Source organism: Ochotona curzoniae, unplaced genomic scaffold, assembly GCF_017591425.1.
Source record: "Ochotona curzoniae isolate NIBS_2020 unplaced genomic scaffold, NIBS_Ocur_1.0 scaffold_3208, whole genome shotgun sequence".
Classification (NCBI taxonomy): Eukaryota; Metazoa; Chordata; class Mammalia; order Lagomorpha; family Ochotonidae; genus Ochotona; species Ochotona curzoniae.
This window is the reverse complement of record NW_024467106.1, coordinates 11,950,261-11,975,020: the sequence shown is the minus strand read 5'-3', so window position 1 is coordinate 11,975,020 and position 24,760 is coordinate 11,950,261. Positions and strand designations below refer to the sequence as shown.

Below are 24,760 nucleotides of genomic sequence, written 5' to 3'. Positions count from 1 at the left end.
TTTCTTGGGTTGTATTTTCACATAGAAAAGCATTTCTGAAATGAGAAGTTTATTGAGGAAAGGCAAGTGGTCTTCTTGGAAGGGATCATGGTGACAGGTTAGGCAAGGGAAGCAAGACACAGCCCCTGAGCAGTGTGGCCAACTGGAAAGCACATCAATCTAGTGGACAGGTAACCCAGGCAATAGTGCTACCAGTCCCATCAACGTGCCAAGGAATGTTGGGAAATCTTCATCCCCTCTCTGGACCAGAGTCCTGTCTGTCCGGTGTTTAATATTTCTTCTAACTGGAATGGTCTATGAATTAGAAAGGAGGAAACATAAATGAGAGCAGCTCCGACCCGGAGTGTCCTCTTCCTCCTGCACATCCCTGCCCACAGTGAACTGAGGAGCTCTGCCCTGACATGAGCTCCCTGGAAGAGATTCCCCGGGCAGTGTGAAGGCTTCAGCCGGAGGTAACAGCCCCGAGCCAGAGAAAGGTATGTTTGCAAGTGCCTGCAGGTACCACACTTAACCATTTGCCAGGGCAGGTTCCTGCAAACACATGTTTGCTTTTATCACTCCCCAGAAGACATACGTATACATATAATATTAAAGCTAAATATATGTCTACATTGTCCTCCCAAGAGGCCTTTTTTCAGCATTCCCTTCAAGCAGAAGCAGACAGGAGACAGTGTCCCACAGTGTCAAATCTTGTCTTCTCCCAGATCCACTGCCTGAGAACAGAACGGCTGCCACTTACCTTGAGAAAGTAGCAGCTGCCGAGTCTGGAAGCCATGCTAACAGCAGTAAAACTCAGCATTTTTGCTGAGTAGGGCAAGCCTTGAAGAGGCAGCCGGGAATCAAATCAATGGCTGGCCCCAGAGGCAAACCTCAGCAGCACCTAGCTAGGGTAACTGACTTACCTAGGGGGGGGGGCTCCTGAGAGGTAGAGGGAAGAGGGGTTAGGCTCAAACTGTCTTTCTTACTGAGATTCCTCCTACAGTTCCTCTGCCCCTGACAGCATTTTGGAACCAAGCAAGAAATGTGAGGTGCCAATCAACAGCAGTTTAAGTCAATTATTGCCACATTCTTTTGTGGGATCCCCACCCAGAGGCCCTTGAAGATCTGTCTCTCTCAGTACTGAGTCAGTCAGTCTCTCTCTCTCTCTCTCTCTCTCTTTCTCTCTCTCTCTCTCTTTCTCTTCCCTCCATCCTTACCTCCCGCCCTCTCTTTCCTCAGCCTTCCCTCAGTATTCTAACTCCAGTAGAGCCACAGAGAGGCACAGTTTAGAAAGATTTCTCGGAGGGCTTCCTAAACCTGCCTGAAATGGAGAAACAAAATAGGGATTCATCTTAGGGACATGCCCCATCCATCTCATTCCCTATCACCCCCAAATCTGCCCGCAAATGGCATTTCCTTGGAGACCCTTGTGAATGTGATGGATGAACAAGTCCCTGGAGGACGCCTTCCCCTCACCCCTGATGGAGAATCATGCGAACTTGCTCATCTCCTCCCACGAAACAGCAGGAGCCAGGGGCCGCTCTGCTGCTTGATTCCAACCCCAGAGGCAGGGTAGAGCTCCATCCAGGGCTTGCCGAGCTCCAGATAAGGAGCACACCTCTGGCTTCCCCCTTTTCCTATCTCCCACTGGCAGTGTCTCCAGATTCCCATCAGAATCCTGGAGTCTGCCCAGTGTGGAATTTAAAGTGACAGCATCGCATTTGCTTCAAGGTTTGGTCATTTCTCTTTCGTAGCAAGCGGTGGGTCCAAGCGTAGAAGGACTCCATCGAATGGAGGAATTTCCTGTCAAGGGTACCCACATAGGACTCCAAAAGGTGCTATCCATAAACCCATCATCCTCCTAAAACCAGTCCAGAGCTCCAAGAGAAAGTCCATAGCGGGTTTCCCGATGGCTACGTGATCCTATAGTAAGGACCTGTCCTTCGGTGTAAGCTGGAGAGACCTAATTAAAAAGACACACAGATGCGCACATACACACACATAGGAACAAGAGTGCACACACCGGGCGCTGTAAGTAGGTTATAGGACCTGTCTCATCACTCTCTCCCCTGCGTACACACACACACACACACACACACACACACACTCCACAAACATACGCATCAAACGCAAGCGATGCCGCACACACAAACACACACCAGCACCACACCAAGTTCCTAACATGGTACACACGTCGGGAGCGCGCGGGTGCACACACGCCACTCACTGAAATCCGCATTTAACCCTTCGAGTCCCAGATACACGGATCCTACAACCCTCCTCCCAACCCCCTCACACACACCACCACCACCACCAGCACCAGCACCACCACCGAGCACGCACCCTGCCCGCAACCAGACGGGCCAAGGCGGAGAGCAGACGAGGGTGCTGGGAGGGGGAGGGGAGTGGCGGAGAGGGCGCCCCGAATGCGGTCCAGGGCCGACTCCAAGGGCAGCCGGGCTGCCGGGCGCTGCTCCCGGCGTCTCCTTACCTGGAGTCAATGTCCGTCTTGCGCGGAGAGCTGCGGGAGGACGCTTTTTATTCGGCTTGGTGAGAACTTGGGAGAGCCCTGCGTCCAGCTCGCATACCGGGGACGGCGCGGGGACTGCAGGCGTGGGGGTACCTGGCTCCTAGCAGCCTGGCTCATACTCAGCCCTCAAGTCCCCTCCGCAGGTCCCGAGGACAGGCATGAATCCCGGCTCCGGAAGGCGGTCACTATTCGCTGTGCCCCGCGGCGCTCTGCCCTGGCTCGTGCCCGCTCGCCTGAGCTCTCCTGCTCCTCCTCCTCCCCACCGCGCCGGATCAGTTCGCAGCCGTGGGGACCGGGAGCCAGGCGGCTGGCGAATGGACAGGGAAGTCCAAGTGCGCCGCGGTCTCCGGGCGGGGAGCAACGGAGGCCGGGCTACGCCGGGGGAGGGACTTAGCCGGAGACGGGCGAAAATGAATGGGGGAGCTGCTGCCGGGGGGCGGGGAGGGAGGAGCCAAGCGCCGGGGCTGGTCGCGAGGAGTGTTTTGTACGTCTTTAGGCGGAGGAGGAGGAGAAAGCAGCAGAGCCCCGGCCGAGACCAGGGAGGCCACTTGGGAGGGAGGGGCGGCCCGGGTGGGCTCAGGTTGGGTTGCTGGGGGGTGTCCGGATCCGGGGGTGGATGGAGTGGCGCATCTCTAGGACTCGTCCGGAGAGGACCGCGTGTGCGCCTGAGACCCGATTCTCGGTGTTCCTGGCGAGTCGGCGGCGGTGCGCGGCGCCTGGGTCCCAGCATCATCGGCGGCTGCTGTGCAGGCACTGGTGTGCAGCTATCCGAATGTGGGCTGTCTGGGGAGGTGCCCGTGTGGGTGCGTGCTCGTCTCTGTCGCTCCGAGTATTCGAGCCTGTTTCTGGGTGAAGGCGAGAGTCGCGTAACCTTCCCGCTTGGATTGCAGCGAATGCACGGGCAGTAAGAGGGAGGAAGAGAAGCCCAAGGGAACACGAAGTTCTCTAGAGACCACCAGAGGCAAGGAAGGGGCTAGAGCAGCGGGAGCGCTAGGGCACAGAGGGTGATTGAGATAACGACACTGCATTCTGCCCAAGGTGCAGCCCTGGGTGGCTAACCAGGGCCTTTGCCTGAAGCAGAAAGGCCCTGGCAAGATCCACATATGTGCCCGTGGGGTGTGTATCCTGCGTGTTTTCTTACTTTGCTTCTGCTGTGATGGGAACGATGTCAATAAGTAGTTGACTAGTCTCTTAAAAAGATTAGGCAAGGACTGGCAGCAGCATCGACACCAAGGAACTTGCCTCACAGAGCAACAGAGGCCATGAGTAAAAAGTGATGAGAAATTTAAAAGAAACCAGGTATAGTGTAAGTGTAGGCTTTGGAAGGGCTGGGATTCTGTACCTGTGTAGCCCTGGACAAATTACTTACTCTGTGAGTTTCAATTATTTCCCTCTTTGTTAGTGGAATAATGAAACCAGCAAACAGTGTTGGTGTGGGATTTAACTGAGAGAATGTCTGTGAAAGCCCCGAGTGTGCCACCTGCCTCCACCCCTGGCATCTGGTGAGTGTGCAATCCGTGTCATCTGCTTTTAAAAGTTTTTCCATTTGTTGTCCAACGGGTGAAAGGAGACAGGTGACCACCAAGGAGGCGTAAATGACAGTGGAAAAGTGAAAGAGAAATCTTGAAGCAAAATACAACAGAAATACTTGAATGATGAACTCAAAACTCGAGGGGCTTTATTTACTGGACGAAGAAAGATGTTGAAGGACAAGCAAACAAAACTGAATGATCCAGAATGAGCCTAGGTCTGAAGGGCGCACGCCTGAGGTGGGGGAGGGGCAAGAGGTGAGAAAAGGGGCGGCCAGTTCTGAGTCCTTGACGTCACCCTACCAGTCAGCACCACGGACAGCTCCATGGTCAGTGACTGACAGAGCCTTCCCTTCCTGCCTGGTAGGATATTCTCTTTTCACTTGGATACCTTTCTCCTTCCTTTGACTTCCGGCCTTGGTTCACATCGTGGTAAGTGGTTCTCCAAGCAAATATGGCTTTGCTTCAGCGCTGACTGAATCACATCATCAGGAAACACACCAACTTCTCCAATCCATTTTTGCCTTCCACATCTGAAACTCTTCCTCTATCCCTCCCTTTCTTTGTGTTTCTTCATCATGACCCGCTCAGATCAACCTCCTTGAGGGAGAGTAGCAACAGAAGTCTTGCTGAATAGCCAATTTCAGATGGAGATTTAATAATGAAGGATGTTTTTCTGTCTCCTTTCTTCAACCCCACATAGTCAATACTACCCACAGGAGACCTAAAAAGCTCCCTAGTTCCAACAAGTACTATTCAAGAAAGAAGAGAGAGAATTTTCAAATGTTACCATGCAGCCAAACGTTCATTTGGAATTCCTAGAGGATTACTTATAATTCTCAAAATTCTTTGAAGCAAGAGAGAGAGGGGGAGAAAGAGAGAGAGAGAATGCTACTCCATTGTTACGTAATAGGGAATTAGGCTTTGGAAAGCTTAACTGACATTCCAAAGTGCAGCTAGTCAGTAGGTGATGCAGCTAGAATTCTGCACCCATGTCCAAATTCAGAATCTTCATTGTGTCCTCTAGGAATAATGTCAAAACCCTGGGGTGACTATAATGCCTTGGCATTTATTGCAGTCACCGCACCTGACACTAAGTATGAACGTAAATGGCTTAGACCATCACATTATCTGAAACGGTGAAGGATATAGAAACTGTTCCCTAGAGGAGGCGGTGAGGGCTTTGCATAGACAGATTTAAGACTCACCCGAGCCTTATGCTTTCTGAGTTTTGAATAAAACTGCAACCTTTCAGGTCTTAGTTCATTTGCATTTGGCTCTGTTTAGCTTCTGTTTCTATGGGGGAAAAAAAAGGATGGAAAGAGCCATTTTAAAATGTCTTGGAAGATTCCTTGGTCATCAAAAAAGTTCTCAGTGAAAAGCATTCCTAATGACTGATGGGGAAAGCAATCAGAACCATATGGATAACATTTCTGCAGAAATACACATGGGTGGAAAAAGGTTTAGAGGCCAAAAATATATTTCTTTTTTTTTTCTTCTTTGCCAAAGAAAGAACATTTAAAGCAGCTTGAGATATGTGAGAAATGTCTTGTTCTTTCTTTGGGGTGGGTGTTGGTGAGCAGCTGTTTCCTATTCCGACTGAATCTACTAAGGGTTTACATGGGGAAGAGTTGCCAAAAGATTAGGATAGATTAGGAAGGCACTTCCTGTTGGTAAACTTTAGACTAATACCACAATAGAACCTTATTTTAAGGTTATCCTATAAGAAGAGGGAGTTTCATAGCATTCCACTAATTACGCATTGGATTTGACAAACAAAGGATGATATTTTAAGTGATACAGACCAATTTAGGAAACTCACAAATTTCCTGAACTTTATTGTGAAAGATGTATTTACATGCTGATAAAATTTTGCACAGAACTTCAATGAATGTTTCTTTACTGGTTCCACTCATGAATCTCACTGGATCCCAGCTTCACTCTCTCTGGGACAGATGACTTTCTTATTTCCAGGTTGGCCTTAGATTTTATAGTTTGTATCACTTAAATTTCACCTCAATAAATTGGAGAGAAACCAATAGGTAGTTAGCCTTGTTTTATTCCCAGAAATATAGACAAATACTGAATTAAGTGGGGATTCCACTATCCTCTCCCTAAACACCAAGATATTTCTCTGTTTGTGCAGGAATCAGCCACCTGCTACTGCCTCAGAGGCTTAAATTCACCACTCCAATCAAATCCCAAAAGAGCTTAAAAAGAAACCTTAATCTGTGATCCGTTGGCTTCCAAACAGACTGAAAAGGGGCAGAGAGAAGCCTACATTATTTAAATGCCTTCTTCGTTTAAATGCATTCTGTAGGAAATTTTCTGACATGGATGTCTTCCTGGGTTCTGCCAACTGCCAACATGATTTCTATCATAGAGTCAAACTGTTAGAGCTGCCGTCATAATGGGGATGTCTTCCTAAGATTTATGCCTTGGGTTTGGGGTTCCGTCCCCAAAGTCTTATGTTAATTATTAATGGATTAACATTACCCAATGGCTGATAAAATTATTGATAGAAAACTTGATCTTATTATGCTGTCTAGGAGGTGGACCCAGTGTGGAGTATGCACTTGGAAGATAAGTCTTCACAAGACTGGGTATAAAAGCTCAGTTGGGCTTTCCCCATACTCCTGTACATATGTTCTGCCATCATCATCAAACACCAGGATAATGGAGCAGCAGAGCTCCAAATACATGAGCCAGAGTAAGCCTTGCCTCACACTCTTCAATATTTCAGTCAAATATGAACAATGAAAAAAGTGATTAATTTGCATATTTATGCCTACATAATTATAGAACAGAAAGCAGTTGGCATGCTCAGGGTCATTAGGAAATATTGGAAAATCTAAGAGGAGAAAAATGTTGCCTCCACTTAAGATACAACATTCTGCACCTAGCAGATGTCATTTCATTTCAGCTTTCAGTGCAGTCTAATTGATAAGAACTAGTATTTGCTGAGTGATTATGTAAGCAGTGCTCAAGCTTTTCATGACTTCTACCTAGGCTACTATGAGTATCTTTTCTTCAAGCAAGATCACTATGAAGTCAATCTTCTCTCTCTCCCACTCCCTCTTTCTCACCCCTTCTTCCCTTCTTATCCTCACTCCATTAAAATGTGCTAGATGATATTATTAAACTGTAATTGTCTTCCATCATTTAATATATCTAAATCCCGGTGGACTTTCCCAGTTACCCACATCTGAACCATTCTCTCTAGAGTTCAGTGTCCTTCGTCATCAAGCTATTGTGCTTTGCAACCTTTTTCATTCCTAGTTTTTATGCTGCAAATTCTTCTCAGAAAAAAAAAATAACTGCTTCCTGGTTCTCAGTTCTAACATATCCTTTCTTCACACCATTACTCATGCTGGTTCCTCTCCCACCAGGCTGTTTTCTTCCCAGCAGCCCTTCTTTGCTCCCTGGCTAAACCAGACCTCTTTTCCAATATACATGATATCCCTTCTATCACTTCAATTAAGGTAAATTGCATTTCCCCATGAAAAGTACAAGGCTGTGGAGGTGGTAATTTTTTCTCTACTGTCATTTCCACCCCGCCTCTCCTATCCAAGCACACTGGGTATTTTCCCATTACTAGAGCTTACCCAGTTCCTTTCTGCCTCTTTGCCCTTAAGTTAATGCCCTGCTTTTATTTAAGTACTCCTAATGCATCAAGCTTCATTGTGGATACCACTTTCCTGAATCCAAATCAAAACTATCAATTCCCTCATGATACTCATGTGTCCTTCATTATAGACATTATCAACATAATTAAACAATTATTGGTATCATTGCTGACTGTGCATCTTCCCAGTTAAAACTAAAACTCAAAGAGAAAAGGATAATGTTTATGATAAAAACTTAATACATGTAGAGTGAACATGTCATAAATATTGCCTATGTCCAAGGAATTACTCTGTACACTTTATGCGTATTAATTCACTTAATCATTCAAAAATGTCTATGATGTCACTAATGTTCACATGATTATAATTCCCTTTTTTAGCTGAGGATAACTTAGGTACAGGGAGATGAAGTAAATTATCTAATATCATATACAAAGTGAAATTTCAAACTGGCCCATTATACTACAACATGTGGTCAGTTAGTTACATAGCCCTCTACATGGATTGGGTCCAAGATACATTTATTTGAAACAGGATTTCTTCCCAATTTCAATCTTTATATTATTTCTCTTCCGACTCTGCATGGTTCTTCACTGTCTGCCATCCGTGTCGTTTGCTAGCAGATGCAGACTTTGCTGCCGATAGTTCAAGTTCTCTGTTTTGTACATCCAGCAAATACTACAGTTTTGGAGTCACACTACCTAGTAACTGTCCTGCTGTGCCTTCTACCCTTAGAGTATCCCATCAGGCTTCCCTGGCTGCAAGAAAACATGTGATTGGACATGGCCATCTTTCTCTAGCTCTGCATTTTCAAACTCTCACGTTGTTTAAGTTCAAACTTTCTTAGCCTGAGTCTACTCAGACCTTTGCCCTAGTTACATGTTATTAAAAAAAAAAAAAAGACTTTCAAAAGAATAGCTGTGCTGTTGGCTGAGGCTCAAAGGGCATGCTTCTGCAAATGCTTTCGATAGCCCACTTGAGTCTATAATTTCGGATTCTTTAAAATTCAGATCGCTTCTCCATTATGTTCTATGTTTTTACTTGTTTTTCTTCCAGTGATTGAAAGTTGAGGCAGATACAGCACTTAGCCTTCTTTACAGAACAGTAAGGATGTTCAGGGACATACAGTGACTTGTGGAAAGATTACACTCTGCTATAAAGGACTCAAGGTGTCAATTGGATATTAAAACCTACCGAGGCTGGTGCACTGGTTCTCTCAATTTCTCCGTTAAACACTGTTGTTGTTCATTGCATGAGTGGTCCTCTCCACTATTCCATCCTGATTCCTTTCTAGGAAACATGTCCATTGTCATGCACTGTCACATTCCACTAGGGGGAGCCCTACCTAGGCTATTTTTAGCTTTGCCACAGATGATCTCTGTTTATTACACTTTTATATGTATTCGGAAAACTACCCTTCTAAGTTTCTCATTCCCCCTGACTCCAGGGAATAGACCAAAGGTGGATCATCAGAGCTGCATCCAACTGGTTACTGTGATTGTGTCAGAAATGGGAGACACCATTAATTGGCCCAATTAAATATAGCTCCAAAACTTGCAACACAACTTTTAACAACAACAACAAAAAAATTCCTTAAACCAAAATATTGATAATGGACATACTTAGTTCATAGAATTTGAATCTGGAGTCTCAGTGGTTACATTTATCATTAGAATTAGAATGGTGGGAATGAAGGTTATGTGGAAGTAAAGGAACCATAAAACAGACCCAATGGACCCTAGTCATTGAAAGATGCTTGAAGCTGAATCACATGCACTTCCGTGTACATTCTGAAGAATTCTTATCTATATGACTTTCAACACGTATCAGCAACGTAAATATCTATTTTTACTAACTCCATTTTCACTAACTTTTTGAAGTATCTTCACATAATGTGAGGGATCACCTTCATAATTATCTTGTATTATACAACAAAAGCTAAACTATTTTCACTGCAGTTTTTTCCATATTATTATTTTATGATATAGTTCCATAGGCTCTGGGATTTCCTTTAAACCCTTCCTAAAACTCCTCTCCCCTCATACTGATTTCTCCTCTATTATTAAAATAGTATAGTTCTTCATAAACAGTCATAAGTCCATCATTGCAAGCATGGACAAAGGCAGAGTCCAGCATCCTGTTGTCAAGATATATTTAACAGTTTCATTGGGAGTCCATCTTTAGTATGGAAGTAGAGATTCATATTGCATTGTATCTTCACATCTGGATATGACGATCTTCATTGTACAGTTACTATACATCTCCTTAAATTAAAAGCCAACAAAATTTACAATGCTATGAAATTAAATAACATGCTACTAAATGACTAATGTTTTGCTGAAGAAATGAAAAATAAAATCAAGAATACTTGTAGAAGGTGATGCTACTGTATGAACTATGAATCATTGCAGATTTGAATACCAGAAAAAAAAACTTATGAAGAAAGGAAATTTTAAAAAATCCGAATCCTTGAGATGTAGTTTCTGCTGATCTTTGTCAGAGAGATATGTCTCCTCTAGGCAACAGATAGATGAATTTTGCTTTTTAATCCAGTCTATTAATCTGTGATGTTTGATTGATGAATTAAAGTCATTTACATTCAGGGCTTATATGAATAGATGATACTTTAGTCCTGTCGTTTTAGCAATGTGCTGTTCATTGTTTGATTCAGTCTTCTGCTGTTATTTTATTGGGATGTTCTTCACATTTGCCTTTGGCTTTGGTGGATGCTCTTACTTTTCTCTATCAAGAGAACTTCTTAAATATCATTTGAAGGGCAGGTCTGAAAGAGGTGTATACTTTGACCTTTTTCTATTGTGGAAGAATTATATTTCATTTTCAAAGACAAAGGAAAGTTTTGCTGTTAGGGTTGAGGGTCACTGGACTTCTTTTCACATGCACAATGCCAAAGTTGGTATTATTTTCCTTGTGGGATCAGTGCAATGCACTGAACTGGAAGTGAATTTACTCCCAGCTCAACACATGTGCAGCTCACTGTTGTCCCTTCAGTCTCACAGCCTATGCCACACTGTACAGAATGGTGCTTGATGGCTACTGTTTGATTTCTGAATCCGCTGGTCATTAGGCGTGGGGGCTACATAGTTTTATTTTGGTGGAACCTGTAGGAATGCCACATCACTGTAATGCACTGAGCCAGAAATGTGTTTGTTCCCAGCTTAGTGCAGGCATAATCCCATCCAAATGCCTTTGCCTTCTTATACAAAATGGCACGCCATGTGGCCCTTGTAGTGCTCTGGGTTGTGAAATCCACCCTGTTGCAGCACTGCCTGATTGGGGTATACTGCTTTGTCTTTGTTCTGGTCAAATCAAACAAGTCAGTAGGACAGACAGTTCTTTGCCTTATCTCCTGGTGAACTCCCCTTCTGACTTGGCTGGTGGTGGAGCTCAGTTTGCTGCTCACTGACTGTTGCTGGGGTATACGGTCACTGCAACACCACATTGTTGTCGCCGTTGCTTTCCCGTGTCCATCAGTCTCCAGGTGTCCCTTGGCCTGTCCGTTTCCTATTTCCTGGAGCATGACCTCTCTGCCTCACCCTGGCTAATGATTTTTCCATCTGTTTAAACGTGACCATACTCTATTCTGTTAGCTTGATTCTCACAGCAGAGAGTCTTCACTAGATATCTGCAGGAGAGGAAATCTGCTTGATGTATTCCAGCTAGTCTGAAGGAAAGCAGAGTCCCAGATTCTCTTTAATACTTGAACGCTACTGATGCTAAAGAGTGGTGAGTAACCACTAGATGCTGACCAGTCAGCCTGAATGGCGATTAACATAGAAACAGGGACCTTGGTCCTGCAACCACAAGAATGGGAATTCTGCCAACAGTGAATGAAGATGGGAAGGAACACGAGTCTCCAATGACAACAGCTTATGAAGATGCTGTTACTCTGATGGAAGAATCCACGGTCTCTATGCCTGAACTTCTCAGCCAGGAAAAAACTGTGAAGCAGTAAATAGGTGCATTTCAAATCACTACATTTGTTGCACAGCAATATGTAAATAAGGCCGTAGAATCCAATCATCTCTGTAGTCTTTGCTTTCAGTTCTGAAATCATGGGAACAGTTGGCAATATCTGCTGGTGCTAACCTCTCTGGGGATTCCTAAATTGGTTCCAATCCCTGACAATCCACATCATGTCCATTTGCAGATACTTCACACATTGGAAATAAAAACAAAAAAAGTTCTTTCATGCAGCTTGCAAACCTATTTTCTCCACTGAGCTCTCTCTTATGCAAAGCCTTGGCCTTTGGTATGTCATTTTTTAGTTAGTTTCAGCCAATACATAATTCTGAGGGCTTAAGGGGGATAAAAATGAATTCTTTTTACCCATAGCTTACCATAGTAAAGTTGTCTTCAAATCTAGTTACACTGTTTTGTTGTTGTTGCTGTTATGTGTGTGTGTATTTGTCTGAAGTGTGAATCAACACCATTTAAAATAATTCAGCACAGCAAAGATGAGAAATAGACTGTGGAGGTCAACCTGGCATCACCATAAGTCAGTGTAAGTCCAAACATGACATCACCACACCCCCAAAACATACACAATAATCCTTACCAGGAATGTGCATGAATGTCGCTGATTCTATCAAGCCTCGATATTCTTGTTGGCAAATGAGGATCCAATCATTTATCCATAACTTACCTTTAAGCCCATCTCTGAATTAAATGTCTGGTTTTTGATATTGGGAAAACTACTCTTTTTGGAACATATGAGAGGATCTCACAAAATTCTTGGACAATGAAACTTAAAGGCAAGCACTTAAGGATGGGCATTTGGCACAACAATGAGATTGCCAAAGGGATATCTGTCCCATAACAGAGTGCCTGCTTCAAGTTCCAGCCACTCTGCTTCCAATCCCGCCTCCTATTAACCCACCATCTAGGAGGGAGCAGGTGATAGCTCAACTTCATGGGTGTCTGTACCCATTTGGGAGACTTGGACTGAGTTGAAGACATCTGACTTCTGCCTTGCAGAGTCACGGGTGTTTCAAGTGTTTAAACATGTGTAGATGGAATATGTCTCTGTGACTTTCTGTCATTCAAATGGAATAAGCATATGGTTTTTTTTTTAAAGATAATGCATAAATAGGATACAGGAGCTGCAAATGTTCAGTCATAAACTAATGTGAAACAAGGGGAAATGTTGACTAAGTTGATCAGGCTAGGATGCATTGTATGTGTTTATTGAAATACCACAGTGGAGCCTACAAAGAAGTGAACAAAAATGTTGAAAAGATAACTGTAACTTTTGAAGGCCTGTATAGTCTCATTAGGAAATATTATTTATCCCAGTAAATTTAAATCTTAGTTAAAAACAAAAGCTGTAATGTATAATAAGTATTTAGTATGGGTTCTGACACAAAGCCAAAGAGCGTCAAGCTTAGACATGCCACACGTCTCTATGGGATTTCAGAATTACAAACAACAAAACCTTCTGAGTATTACGTAGCATCAGGCACTTCTTTGTATTATTTACATATATTAAGCCAAAATACTAAGAATCAAGTATTAAGAAAATAGTAGGAGGTAGATGCTGTGATTTTGTCCACAATGAAAAAGAATGATTATATATCAAACTGAGATTTAAATTCAGTGGTTATCAATAACAGTTCTCAATGGATGCCTTTGGGGCAGAAAGACAACCCAGTAGACAACTTTGGTTTGAATGGTGAAAACTTCTCTATACCTCACTCACATGTACTACCTCCACACCTGGAGAACTCCACCCACACCCGGTCTTGATCCAGTCTGCTACTGATCAAGGGGTACATTAAATGCCGTTAGCGTCACTGCTGTTGTCTTTTACTGCTTTAGCTTGCCATTCGTTTCCTTCTTACACTGTTTTCAAAACTAATTAAGTGCTTCACAAATACAGCCAATAAAAGAGAGTAAATTTTCGTGAAAACCAATTTAATATAGAGATTATATTGTAGATTACGAAGCTGAGGAATGAGAGAATTTGTTGCAGAGCCACAGAGTTAGCAAGATTTCAGACTAGACTAGAAACCCAACCCTGTAATCTGTGTTCTTAATTGCTAAGCTCTTCCATTTTCCTCTCAGTTGCGCTTTTCCAAAGTTTGCTATGAAATGCAGAGGCTACAAGTTTCGTTCACTTGAATCCAACCTGACATCACACAGGCACAGAAACACATTTCCTTCACAGTCTCAAGCTTACTTTTTAAAATGGGAAATATTGTTGGCTTCTTATTTTATGACTTAAAACATATTTTGCCACTGTTGGGCAAACCATTGGCATACCATGTGACTAACTTGAATTCAGCTAGTTAATATTTACTTTGTTTTCTGGTTTTGTTCTTAGCTTTTATGATTTTCTTAAAATTTAATTTTTTTGCTTGAAAGTCAGAGGATCACAGACAGTGAGAGAACCTTCCATCTGGTTCAATCTCCAAGTGGACACAATGGTCAGGAATAAGCCTGAATCAGGAGCTAGGAACTCATCTGCATATCCCACTTGGAGGACAGTGGCCCAAGCTGGTGGGCTTCCTTCTGCTTTCCCAGTGCATAAACAGGAACTGAGAAGCTGGGACTCAAGCCAGAGCTTCTACGTGCACTGCTTTGCAAGCAGGAGTTACGCCTTCTGAGAGGTCACAACATCCACCCATAGTTTTTAAAAAATCTCCAGGTGTTTTGGGGCATCACCTCCGGATCATTTCTTGCCTGGGGTGGCCATCAGAAATTATGAAATTCTCCTCTGAAAATTCTACAGCATTTTTTAAGTATTGCCACTAAGTACCTTTTCATCAGATTTAACACAGGTGAAACCATCTGTGTCAGCTCTCTGTTTTTCTAAGACTGATGAAGTCCCTTTGTAGATTTTGGAAATAAAATAACACATATTTAATGGTAAGATCAAGTAGCAAGAACTATAAAAATGGTGAATTAAGGGAGACTATGCTTTTTTCCTAAGAAAGCTTATCATAGCATAAGTTGTGCCATTGTTTTATTAGAGATATTATCATTCATAATCATTTATATGTTTGGTCTCTTCTATTTATTCTGTGAAATATGATGTTTCAGGAATTCAGACATTTATAGATGTCAAACCTGTGTTTTGTGAATGTGTGGGCACTGAAACCTTTATTAGGGACAGGTGTCCCAAGAAACAAAACAATCAATGTCTGTTTGATGTAACAATGAGAGGGTAAACACAGCCACGGTTAATGAATTCAGTGATTATTCTGCTGTGCTAGGACATTTGTCTGTATTAGTTATCATCGATAATAACACTATTAAATAATCAGACCAAGGAACAAGCACGTCAAATGTGTTTCCTCACTAATCATCTTGCTGAATCTTGGCACACTGCAGGGGGCTATGGAAACTTGCAACAAATGTTAAGAGGGGATAGTTGCTCAAACTTGCTGTATCAGTTAGTCTGCTCCTGCTAATGAAAGATTTAAAAATAAGAAATTGACTGATTCACGTAAATAAAACAGCCAAAGATTGAACCTGCTTCTTGTTGATTCATATTGCCACCACGCCTCCTACCTCTTTCAGCAATTTCTATCAGTTGGCTTCACACACATTGCTCCTATGCCTATGTTAACTGCTCCCCGGAGTGCCAACCAAAGCCCTAGGTTAGTGTCTATGTGGCTGTGAATGGACTGTTGTAATCCAGTGAATAACATCACATTATCTCCTACAGAATAATGGAAAATGTTGACTCCTCAAATTATTGAGGGTGCACTAACAGAAACAGGGAGAACAGGAAAGTGATAGAGAAACTGCAAATGTCCGTATCACCAACAGCTTCATTAAATATTTGCATTTATTTCTATGAATTACTCAAGGCAAAATGTGCACAAAATTTTCAATTTAAAAATAACTATATATACGTGTGTGTGTATATTTGTACATGGTTAAATATATATATATATATATACATAAAACCTTAGAATTCTATTCTGAAAACCTTGGGCAAATTTTAGAATTGTCACCTTCATCCCTAGTTAGTGGGTGACCTCCATAACTTGTTAGAACTGGTCTCTTCATTTTGAATGTTAAGATAATATTTTTCTTACATATTTCTCAGGGTGATTATAGAATCTGAGAATACTTTATCAAACAGATTCTTAAATACTGCTGAACCTTACACATTTTTACAATTCAATGGTCACAGTTAATCTTGAAATGTTTTAATGATGTTATTAAACATTACTAGAGATAGTAAAAAATTGATTCCATTTTTTTTTAACTTTACACGCCTAAACTCACAAGCATCATGGAACAAGGAAAAGTGACGATGATTAGAAAGTGAAAGCTAAAACTGCTTTTCTGTTTTAACTGTTTCATCTCTGTGGCTCAAACACACGTCACAGAAAAATGACTTCTGTGTTGAAAATCTCAATAAAATACTTAACAATAATTTGTTTATGGCATTTTAGAACTTGTTGGTCTCTATCAGCACCTTTCATATGTTAGTTTATTTAACATGCACGGCCGACCATTTTTAGTCAATATGTAGAAAGATCTATGCAATCAATGTGTGAAAGGAAACAATCCAAGAATTTAAGTCATGGCATCTGCATTCATTCGGAAGTAAATCAGTAATGGCTATCTTATCACCATCTAGACTGGGCCACAGGGAACACAGATATTTGGTCAAACATTTTTCTAGGTGTTTCCGTAACAGTGCTTTTGGATGATATCAACAGCCAAATCATTAGACTGAGAAACGAAGCTGCCCTCTCTAATCTGAACCATCCCCCTTGACCAGGTGAAGGCCTGAAGGGACCGACGTGGTTAACATTCCTGGCGACCTTTTTGCCCCAGTAGAAAGAACTCCTCCTGCCTGATGGTCTTTCAACTGAACACTGATTATTTTCTCCCACTTCGTATTTGAACTGAAACTATCAATCACCTAGTTCTCGGGTTTGAACTCAAATGAGACCTTCACGATCAGCTTTGCTTGATCTCCAGCTTATCAAATTAGCTCACAGAACCTTGACATCGGTCAGCCTCCATCATCACTTGAGTGAGTCCCTACTAGCATCTATTCATCTACCTATTGTATATCATCCATGCATGTTCTACTCTCTTTAATGTATCATTATTTGTAATCTAGTTACCCAACTATCCATCTATCAAATTAGTTCTATATCTCTGGAGTACTCAAATGCAGAGTCTAAGGAAATTATTTAATCTCGATGGACCTCAGTATTGAGAATATTGAATGGATACATCTTAAAAGTGCCTTTATCTCTGTGAGCTGGTGACTCCATCAGCTTTAGTGTAAAGGCAGGGCCTTATGGCAGAATGGCAGCCTGCTATTTCACATCGAGAAGCTGTAGCTATAGAATCAGGTGCAACTCAACCCATGCTGCCCAAGTGTCAGCTCTATAGCAACAGCATTCCTGACTAGTACTTAATTCTGATGCACATTGATGCGCTGGGCACAAAGAGGCTAGGAACGCACATTCTAACCTGCCAGGTCATCTTCAGCCTTTTAGAAGCTGCGTGGAAAAAGCAGCCACAAAGATCCTAAATTATCAGGGGATAGTTACCATGACAAAACAATATACGAGAACAGGTCTGAGTATTAATAAAGACCTTTGCATAGTAGCTAAGAACATCTTTGCTGCCAGGTAAACCTGGTCTCAAATTTCACCTATGCCATTAATTCAGTGGGTCCAGGTTCTTTCACTTCAGTGAAGCTCATTTTCCTCATATGTAAAATTGGCCACATAATGTTTAGTTTCTGACACTTGCTGGGTAAAAATTAAAATTATTTTTGTTTGAGATAGGGCCTGACACACTTAATTACTAATTACTGATACTAAACTGTAGGTTATCTCATTGCCAAGACTAAGGTGCAAGAAGTTCCCTGAGTCTTATGGCTTATCAGTGGCAGATGCAGAATTAACACTCAGAATGCAGGGCATCCTATGACACAGAACACCATTTGAGTTAACTTCTCCAGAGTCAGTGAATTAAAGCCAAACAACACTTCTGAAATCACTGATACCTATTGAAATCCTTTCCTTCTTGTGTTTCTAGGTGCACATTAGAAACCTCTAACCCATAACAAACAACAAAAGCAGGTTTTCTTTTTGGTGCATAGTCTAGATGATAATGAATATTGAAACTGTGGGACACCCTTTTGTATACAACATTAATATTGTTAGCATGCACAGAGAAGGCCAAGTATACAAGGTGGATGAGACATCTTTTGTGTGTGTGTGCATGCATTCACTGATTTATTTATTTTTTAATCTGTAAAAGGGAAAGACATTTGATTGCTGGAAAGACACCCAACAAGTGTTGAAACTCTAGATGGCTTCCTAAAACTCTGAAAGGGAAGACTAAAAAATGTGTGGTTTTTATTTTTATTTATTTATTTTGCAGACAGTCAAGGGTTCCCTGAGCAAGGGATTCCTCATTATCCATTGGTATTCTGTAGACAAGACTTGCTGCAAAGTTCCTTGATCATTGAATTAGAATCCGACCTGGCGTCTTGATCTTCTCACTATTCTCAAAAAACGCAGCCTGTGAGCGGGGAAGAGGCAAGAAGGTGTTCTTTCCCAAGCCATTTTCAAGCATTTGCAGCATGCATTATTATCAAGTGGGAATCGTTCCGCGTGTTCATCACAAACTCAAATGCAGTTGAATGGGCTCCTAGAGAGCTGTGCAGAAATTCTGTGCGGCTCCTGGTCTCCAGCGGAATGCTAGCTGTGTGTCTCCTCTGCAAACAAATGCCTCTCTAAGTAGTCATCCCATTTGACTGTGCCTGGAATTCATTGCACAAACACCCGTCTCTGGGAAGTTGCTATCTACCTTTGATAAGATCAGTGGGTCTCCACGCCATCCTGAATGATCATGGGCTTCCAGCTCCCTCACTTCTGCAGGAACAGGAAAATCCAGCCCCTTCCTATGGCACCTGTACTTTCAAAAATTTGAGGGCAATTTGCAAATATGAACAAAACCTCAGAATTGAAAGGTTTTATGAAAACCGGTTCTGGAAATGTTTAGTTTAATCTAGATATTTATGATAAAATGCTATTGTTGAGTGAGTCTGTTTTATTTTTATCTTTGATTTTTGCCATTGTTAATATCATTTTAAAATGCCCTTCACCACTCTCATCCGATTTAAACTGCATAATCCTTCATGCTTTAGTGAGCCTGCCAAATTTAGGATATGGTACACTGAGCAGGGGTCTCATACACTTGGTTACATTTGCATTTGCAGTACATAAATAGAATCCCTTGTAATGCAATGGCATGCTAACACTTGAACACTTTTGAATAGGGAAGAAGGTCACTAGGGTTCTAATCTCGGCTGGTCTACTCTCTGACTAGTTCTACTTAGTTGAACAACAAGGGCCAGTTTTAGAAGTATCCACAGGACACTGAATCATGGCTACACTGACCCTTAAGGTCAAGTTTCACATTCTATTGCATTGCATTTTCAATCTGATATCGGAATCTCAGGTATTGGGAAAGATTGTTATATTGATTAAAATCTCAAAATTGGACTGGTATTTGGAGAACACCTCAGGTTACTGATTGTTTACCATGGAAACAAAGGTGTGTCTTTGGATTGGATCTTGTAAGTGACAATAACTAGGTAAATGTGACTGCTAAACAGCATAAATATAAGTCTAAATTGAGTTATACTTTAAGTGAAATACAAAACAGATACTGAAAATAAAGTATAGGGCCCAGAGAGGTAGTCTACTCGCTAAAGTCCTTGCCTTGCGTATGCTGGGATCCGATATGAATGTCGGTTCATATCCCAGCTACTCCACTGCTCTTCCAGCTCCCTGCTTGTTGCCTGGGAAAGCAGTCAAGGATAGCCCAAAGCCTTGGGTCCCTGAACTCAAATGGAAAAGATGGAAGACGCTCCTGGCTCCAGGCTTTGGAATGGCTCAGCTCTGGCCATTGGGACTACTTGGGGAATGGAACAACAGATGGAAGATCTTTGTCTTTCACTCTGTAAATCTGACTTTACAAATAAAACAAAATAAATGTGCAAAAAAAAAAAAAAGGAATGAACATAAAGTGTGGACAACTGATCTAAAATGTCTATAATAACTTTTTCTTGGTTATTATCATCTTTGCTATATGGGAGTTAATGTAATACTCTATAATTTATTTCATCCATTTTGTTTCACTCTTTGTAATGGAGCTGCTATTTGTGACAAAAGATCACGGAAGAGAAATAGTCCCTGTAGATGAAGGTAGGGCAGAACAGGAGGGAGGAGTCCCTTCGTCATGACCCTTGGAGCATTAGTAGCAGGTGAGCGATAAATGCTCACTAAGTATGTCCCTGCTACACAGAACAACACTATAGTGACATCAGCAATTGCACTCTTGCTTGAAATGTCTTCTAACAGAAGCTAGTAAAGCTGAAGTAGTGTGCTAAAATTCTAGCCACAGGAAATGGTAGAATAGGAAACATAAAGCAGACCTTTGCATTGTCAAATCCATGCTCTGTCTCCTCTACCAAAAGGCACCTCTCAAAAATGTATTTACTATAGCCACTGGGCTAAAGATTTTCAGTTCTGATTCTCTGTCTTCTCCTCTTATCTCCTTTTACCTACCACACGCAGGCCTGTGAACTGGATTTAATATTGTTATTTTATTTACTACAACCATTTCTGGCCCCTGCACTCTGCTTGATGCTGCACAAAAATAGTCTGCCCTTTGGGGATGGAAAGCTGGGTCTCTGTACCTCCATTCCTGGAGCAATGTTTATGAACCAGGCAGGGTAGAGGAAGATAGTAAGTTGACTAAGTATGGCTCCAGGGGGAGCAGATTTCTGGCCGAGTTGATAATGGAAAATAGAGAATTTCATCTCCAGGTCAGTGACTGAATCTAGTCCAGTCTTTCACCGTCTGCTGTATATGATTATTTGGTGGATAGCAGATGGGATTTGGAACTTCCCCCAAAGATTCATGTATTCTCCAACTGCTCCCCCTCCCATCATCTAGCCCATTTCCATGTCATTGTTTCATTTCCATTTTTCTCCAAAAACCTCCCCCATTAATTGGAAATGAAATTTAATTCCCACTGACCTCAGTTCTTCTCATGTCTGAAACAAGAGAGAGAGAAAAAAATTAAAGAGCTAATAACAAAGAGGCAATGAATGTCATCTCCTGATTTTTCTACACTTGATTTTAGCCAAAAGGCCGAGAAGCGATTCATCTCCTGATTTTTCTAACATGGCTACTTTTTATTATCATCAACTTTGTGTTAATTACGTACATTATCCATGTGATTTGACTCCGAAATTCTCCTATCAGGAGGGTTTTTGTGTTAGTGGTGGCAAACTCCTTGATTAGATCGTCTGTGTATACCATGCATGAGCTATCTGTTTACAGAGTGGGGTAGAGTGATGCAAAGGTGTTGGCACTCAGAGACAGCCTTGCATGTCTCTTCTTCCCTTGCATGCAATATGCAGCATCTCTTATGGATTTAAGCCTCAGTTTCTTTATGTGTGCAAAATGAACAGCAGCCCTGGACCTTACCGAGCTGTCAGTTTAAAAAGTCATTTGCCCATTATTCACCTATTTTATGCTATCTTATATTTGAGATTGGTGACCTTCACAGTGAGCAAATATTGGCACTGTCTAGAGATGACAAAACTATCCATTCTGAATTTTGAGAACAAAATTTTGGAATTCTGTTTCTGTAGATTAAACTAACATTTCAGAAAATTTTTTTTTTAAATATTGTGTATGTAGGCAATTGCAAGCAGTATATATATTTCACAATGCATGAAATTTTTGAGTAAACAAATTGTGTAGAGAGCATATAATTTAGGATGATCTTATTGTAATGTTTGAGAAAAATCTGTTTAAGTTTTCAAACACTAAGCACTTAAAAAAGAAAGATTAAAGAAAACTGACTTAAGCTAAGTATATTACAAATGTATTACTTAGGATATGCATTTTAAATTAATTAATTCCATGATTTTCATGTATTCCCTCTTTCCCTCTGAGGGTAGGAGTATACAATCTTTACAAAAAGTTCTTACTCAAAGAAGGTCAGTGGAGAACAGCATTTTTGCTACTGTGTATTATACATCTCTGTCCCAGATTGTCTTTTTAAAGTATATTAGATAATGTAATTTTATGTAACACTCTGGCAAATATTTAATAATTGCTTTTTTTAAAAAAAAAATGTGATATGGGGCCCAGCACAATAGCGTAGTGGTTGAAATCCTTGCCGTGGGCCTGGCACAGTGGCACAAGTGGTTAAGGTCCTCGCCTTGCACGCCCGGGATCCCATATGGGAGCCGGTTCTAATCCCAGCAGCCCCGCTTCCCTTCCAGCTCCCTGCTTGTGGCCTGGGAAAGCAGCAGAGGACGCGCAAGCCCTTGGGACCCTGTATGCACATGGGAGACCCAGAAGAGCTCCTGGCTTTGGATTGACTCAGCTCCAGCCATTGCGGCCACTTGGGGAGTGAACCATCGGATGGAGGATCTTCTTCTCTGTCTCTCTTCCTCTCTGTATATCTGCCTTTCCAATAAAAAATAAAATAAATCTTAAAAAAATGTGATATGCTCTGAGCATAGACAGCTGTAACTTAGTTTTTTAAATTTGATTATGGAGGATAACATTGAAATATACAAATATCAATGGCATTGTTCATAGGAATGAAGCATCAAGCATTAATCAAAATAATTCATCTACCCTACACCACTTAAAAATTGGTTGTCAAAGAACCTTCTAGGGAAAAATTTCAGAGCAATACAACAACAAAACATTCTTTCAGACAGAAAGTGTATTATCACTTTCAAAATATCAATATAATACTTAACAATTCACCTATGAAGCATTAACTTTGGTGAGAATTAGCAACCAAAAACCTAGAGGAAAAAAATAAACTGAAGACAAGATTGAGTAATTGGCAGTGCAGGGCTATACAGTGGGCACTGTAACTACATTTGGTTGGTGCTAGTGACACATAGGAAAGATAATAACAGAATTGTGGCCTGGGACCATCACTGGTTTGGGAAGATGAAAATTTAGTTTAGGATGGGGAGAGGGAATTGGTAAGGTAATTAGAATCTCAGAGCATAGTACCAGGGAGAAAGTATCTAGACAAAGAAAGTTCTCTAGAGATCTTTATACAACTTCTCTTCACATTTGAATCAATTGTGACTTGTAAATATGTGATACAAAATTAACTGCGTCCAAAGAAAGAACTTCCTGAAGCAGTAGACTGCACAGTTTCTGAAACTCATGGAGTGCCAGGAACACTGCCTCTTCTACCAACTACGGCAAAAAGAATTTGCGATATGTGAGGCAGAAGGCCAAATTGGGAGAATGGTATTTCCTTAAGAATGGGATTAAATGAGGCTCAGACTACACAGGCTCTGCACTAGTCAAAATATAAGTTTTAAAAAGCAAGTATTGAAATAAGCTGATTCATAAGCACAGTAAGATGTGCCAGAACCAAAGAAAAAGTATGATATAAAGCTGAGATCATGTGTAGAATTGTTAGCTTCCAACGAGAAAATCAGTGTACACAGCATCTCAAACTAGATCAGTAAGCATGGAAATGAATTGGGAATCACCGCTGTGATAATAACCAAGATAAAATCAAACAGAAGCAGTTCTATATCATGCTGGAAGAAATCTGAATTCAAAGCATTTCAAACTACTGTTACAAAAGCATTCAGTGTATTCAGAAAAAGGCAAAAATGAACACAGGAAGAGGTGAAATGAGAGAATAAAAATCAGAAGTTACAGATGCAAAATATAGTTTCTAAGATAAAAAGTCAATAGTAGCCACTATTAGTTATCATTAGCCACTCAACAGACTTAACAAAGAAAATATCAGTGAATTTGGGAAAATAAAACACAAACTAGAAAACTCAAGGCTGAATTAAAACGTACAAAGCCTGATTACTTTCTCACATTATCTTGATAGCAAACAATAAGAAGAGTGATAGAACAAAAATTTATGAACATAGTGGTGACTCACCATTTCCAAATTTGCAGAAACCCCTCAAACATCCATTATACCAACAAACACAAAGCAGGAGAAATTTGAAAAAATCAAATATAGACATATCAAACTCCAGTTTTAGGAAGTTAATAATGAAATCTACATATTTTTAGAGATTAAAGACACATTACTTTCAACTGATAAGTATTACAGCAGACTGCTTGTTCAAAGCCATGAGGGTCAGGAGACAATGGAATCACACTTATAAAGGGATGAAAATAAACTTTATCAAATAACTACTACATCCTTATACAGAATGTATTTAACAGAACTTAGGGAATATAGCCTCGTGGTCATGAACACATATCCCATATTTCAGTTTTATTTTTTAGCTTAATACAGAATATAACTAGCATCAGAGTTTCTCACTTTCCATCACCAAAAATATTTCTAAAGTACAATAAAGAAGTTTTCAAATAAAAGAAAAAGTCATTTCTAGGCATATGTGCAGTAGAGAAAACGATTAAATAAGGGCCTGGCAAGGTAGCCTAGTGGTTAAAGTCCTCACATAACTGAGAAACTAGCTCCATTCTTGAGTGACCCATATCTAAACAGCACATAGACTGAGCTCAAAATAAAAAATGTTTTAGAACGAGTGCTGGAGAGACTGAGGATATGAGAAATGGTAGGAGGCTTAGGCAATACGTGCTCACACATCACCTCACTCCTTTGGGCTCAGCATAGCAGTCAGTACGGCCAATTCAAGGACTGGAGGCTGGGATTCTCCAGAATTGTGTTACCCGAATATTTTAAGTCTGCAATTGATTGAGCGTGTAGATATAGAAGCTGTGGGTAAAGTGTATTGATTGCATTAATGGACTTAATACAAAGATATGATTTGTCAGGATTTTTCTATCAGGGATCAACAGCTGCCCTGATATTTGCAATATCAGAATGAACCACTGATACTGGCTCTCCTGAGTTAACACATACTTTACAAGTTAAGAGAAAAGTCCCCTCCGCCCACCAAAGCAGAGTTGCAAGGCAGCTTGTCTCTGACCAACTGGCTTCAAGTTCAATGGATTTTACTTTGCTTTTTTAATAATTCACTGGAACAAATATCTATATTCAGTAAAATCCTGTACTTACCATAACAGGTT

The 24,760-nt window shown here is 41.2% G+C and overlaps 1 protein-coding gene across 1 annotated transcript in view; it reads right to left on the bottom strand.

Annotated features, from left to right (window-relative positions):
• Positions 1–2,825, bottom strand: part of BRINP1 (BMP/retinoic acid inducible neural specific 1) — a 180,151-nt gene extending 177,326 nt beyond the window's left edge. The window contains exon 1 of the mRNA XM_040962898.1: positions 2,471–2,825. The gene's annotated coding sequence lies outside the window, so the exon portion shown is untranslated. The remainder of the gene's footprint in view (positions 1–2,470) is intronic.
• Positions 2,826–24,760: the final 21,935 nt, after the last annotated feature.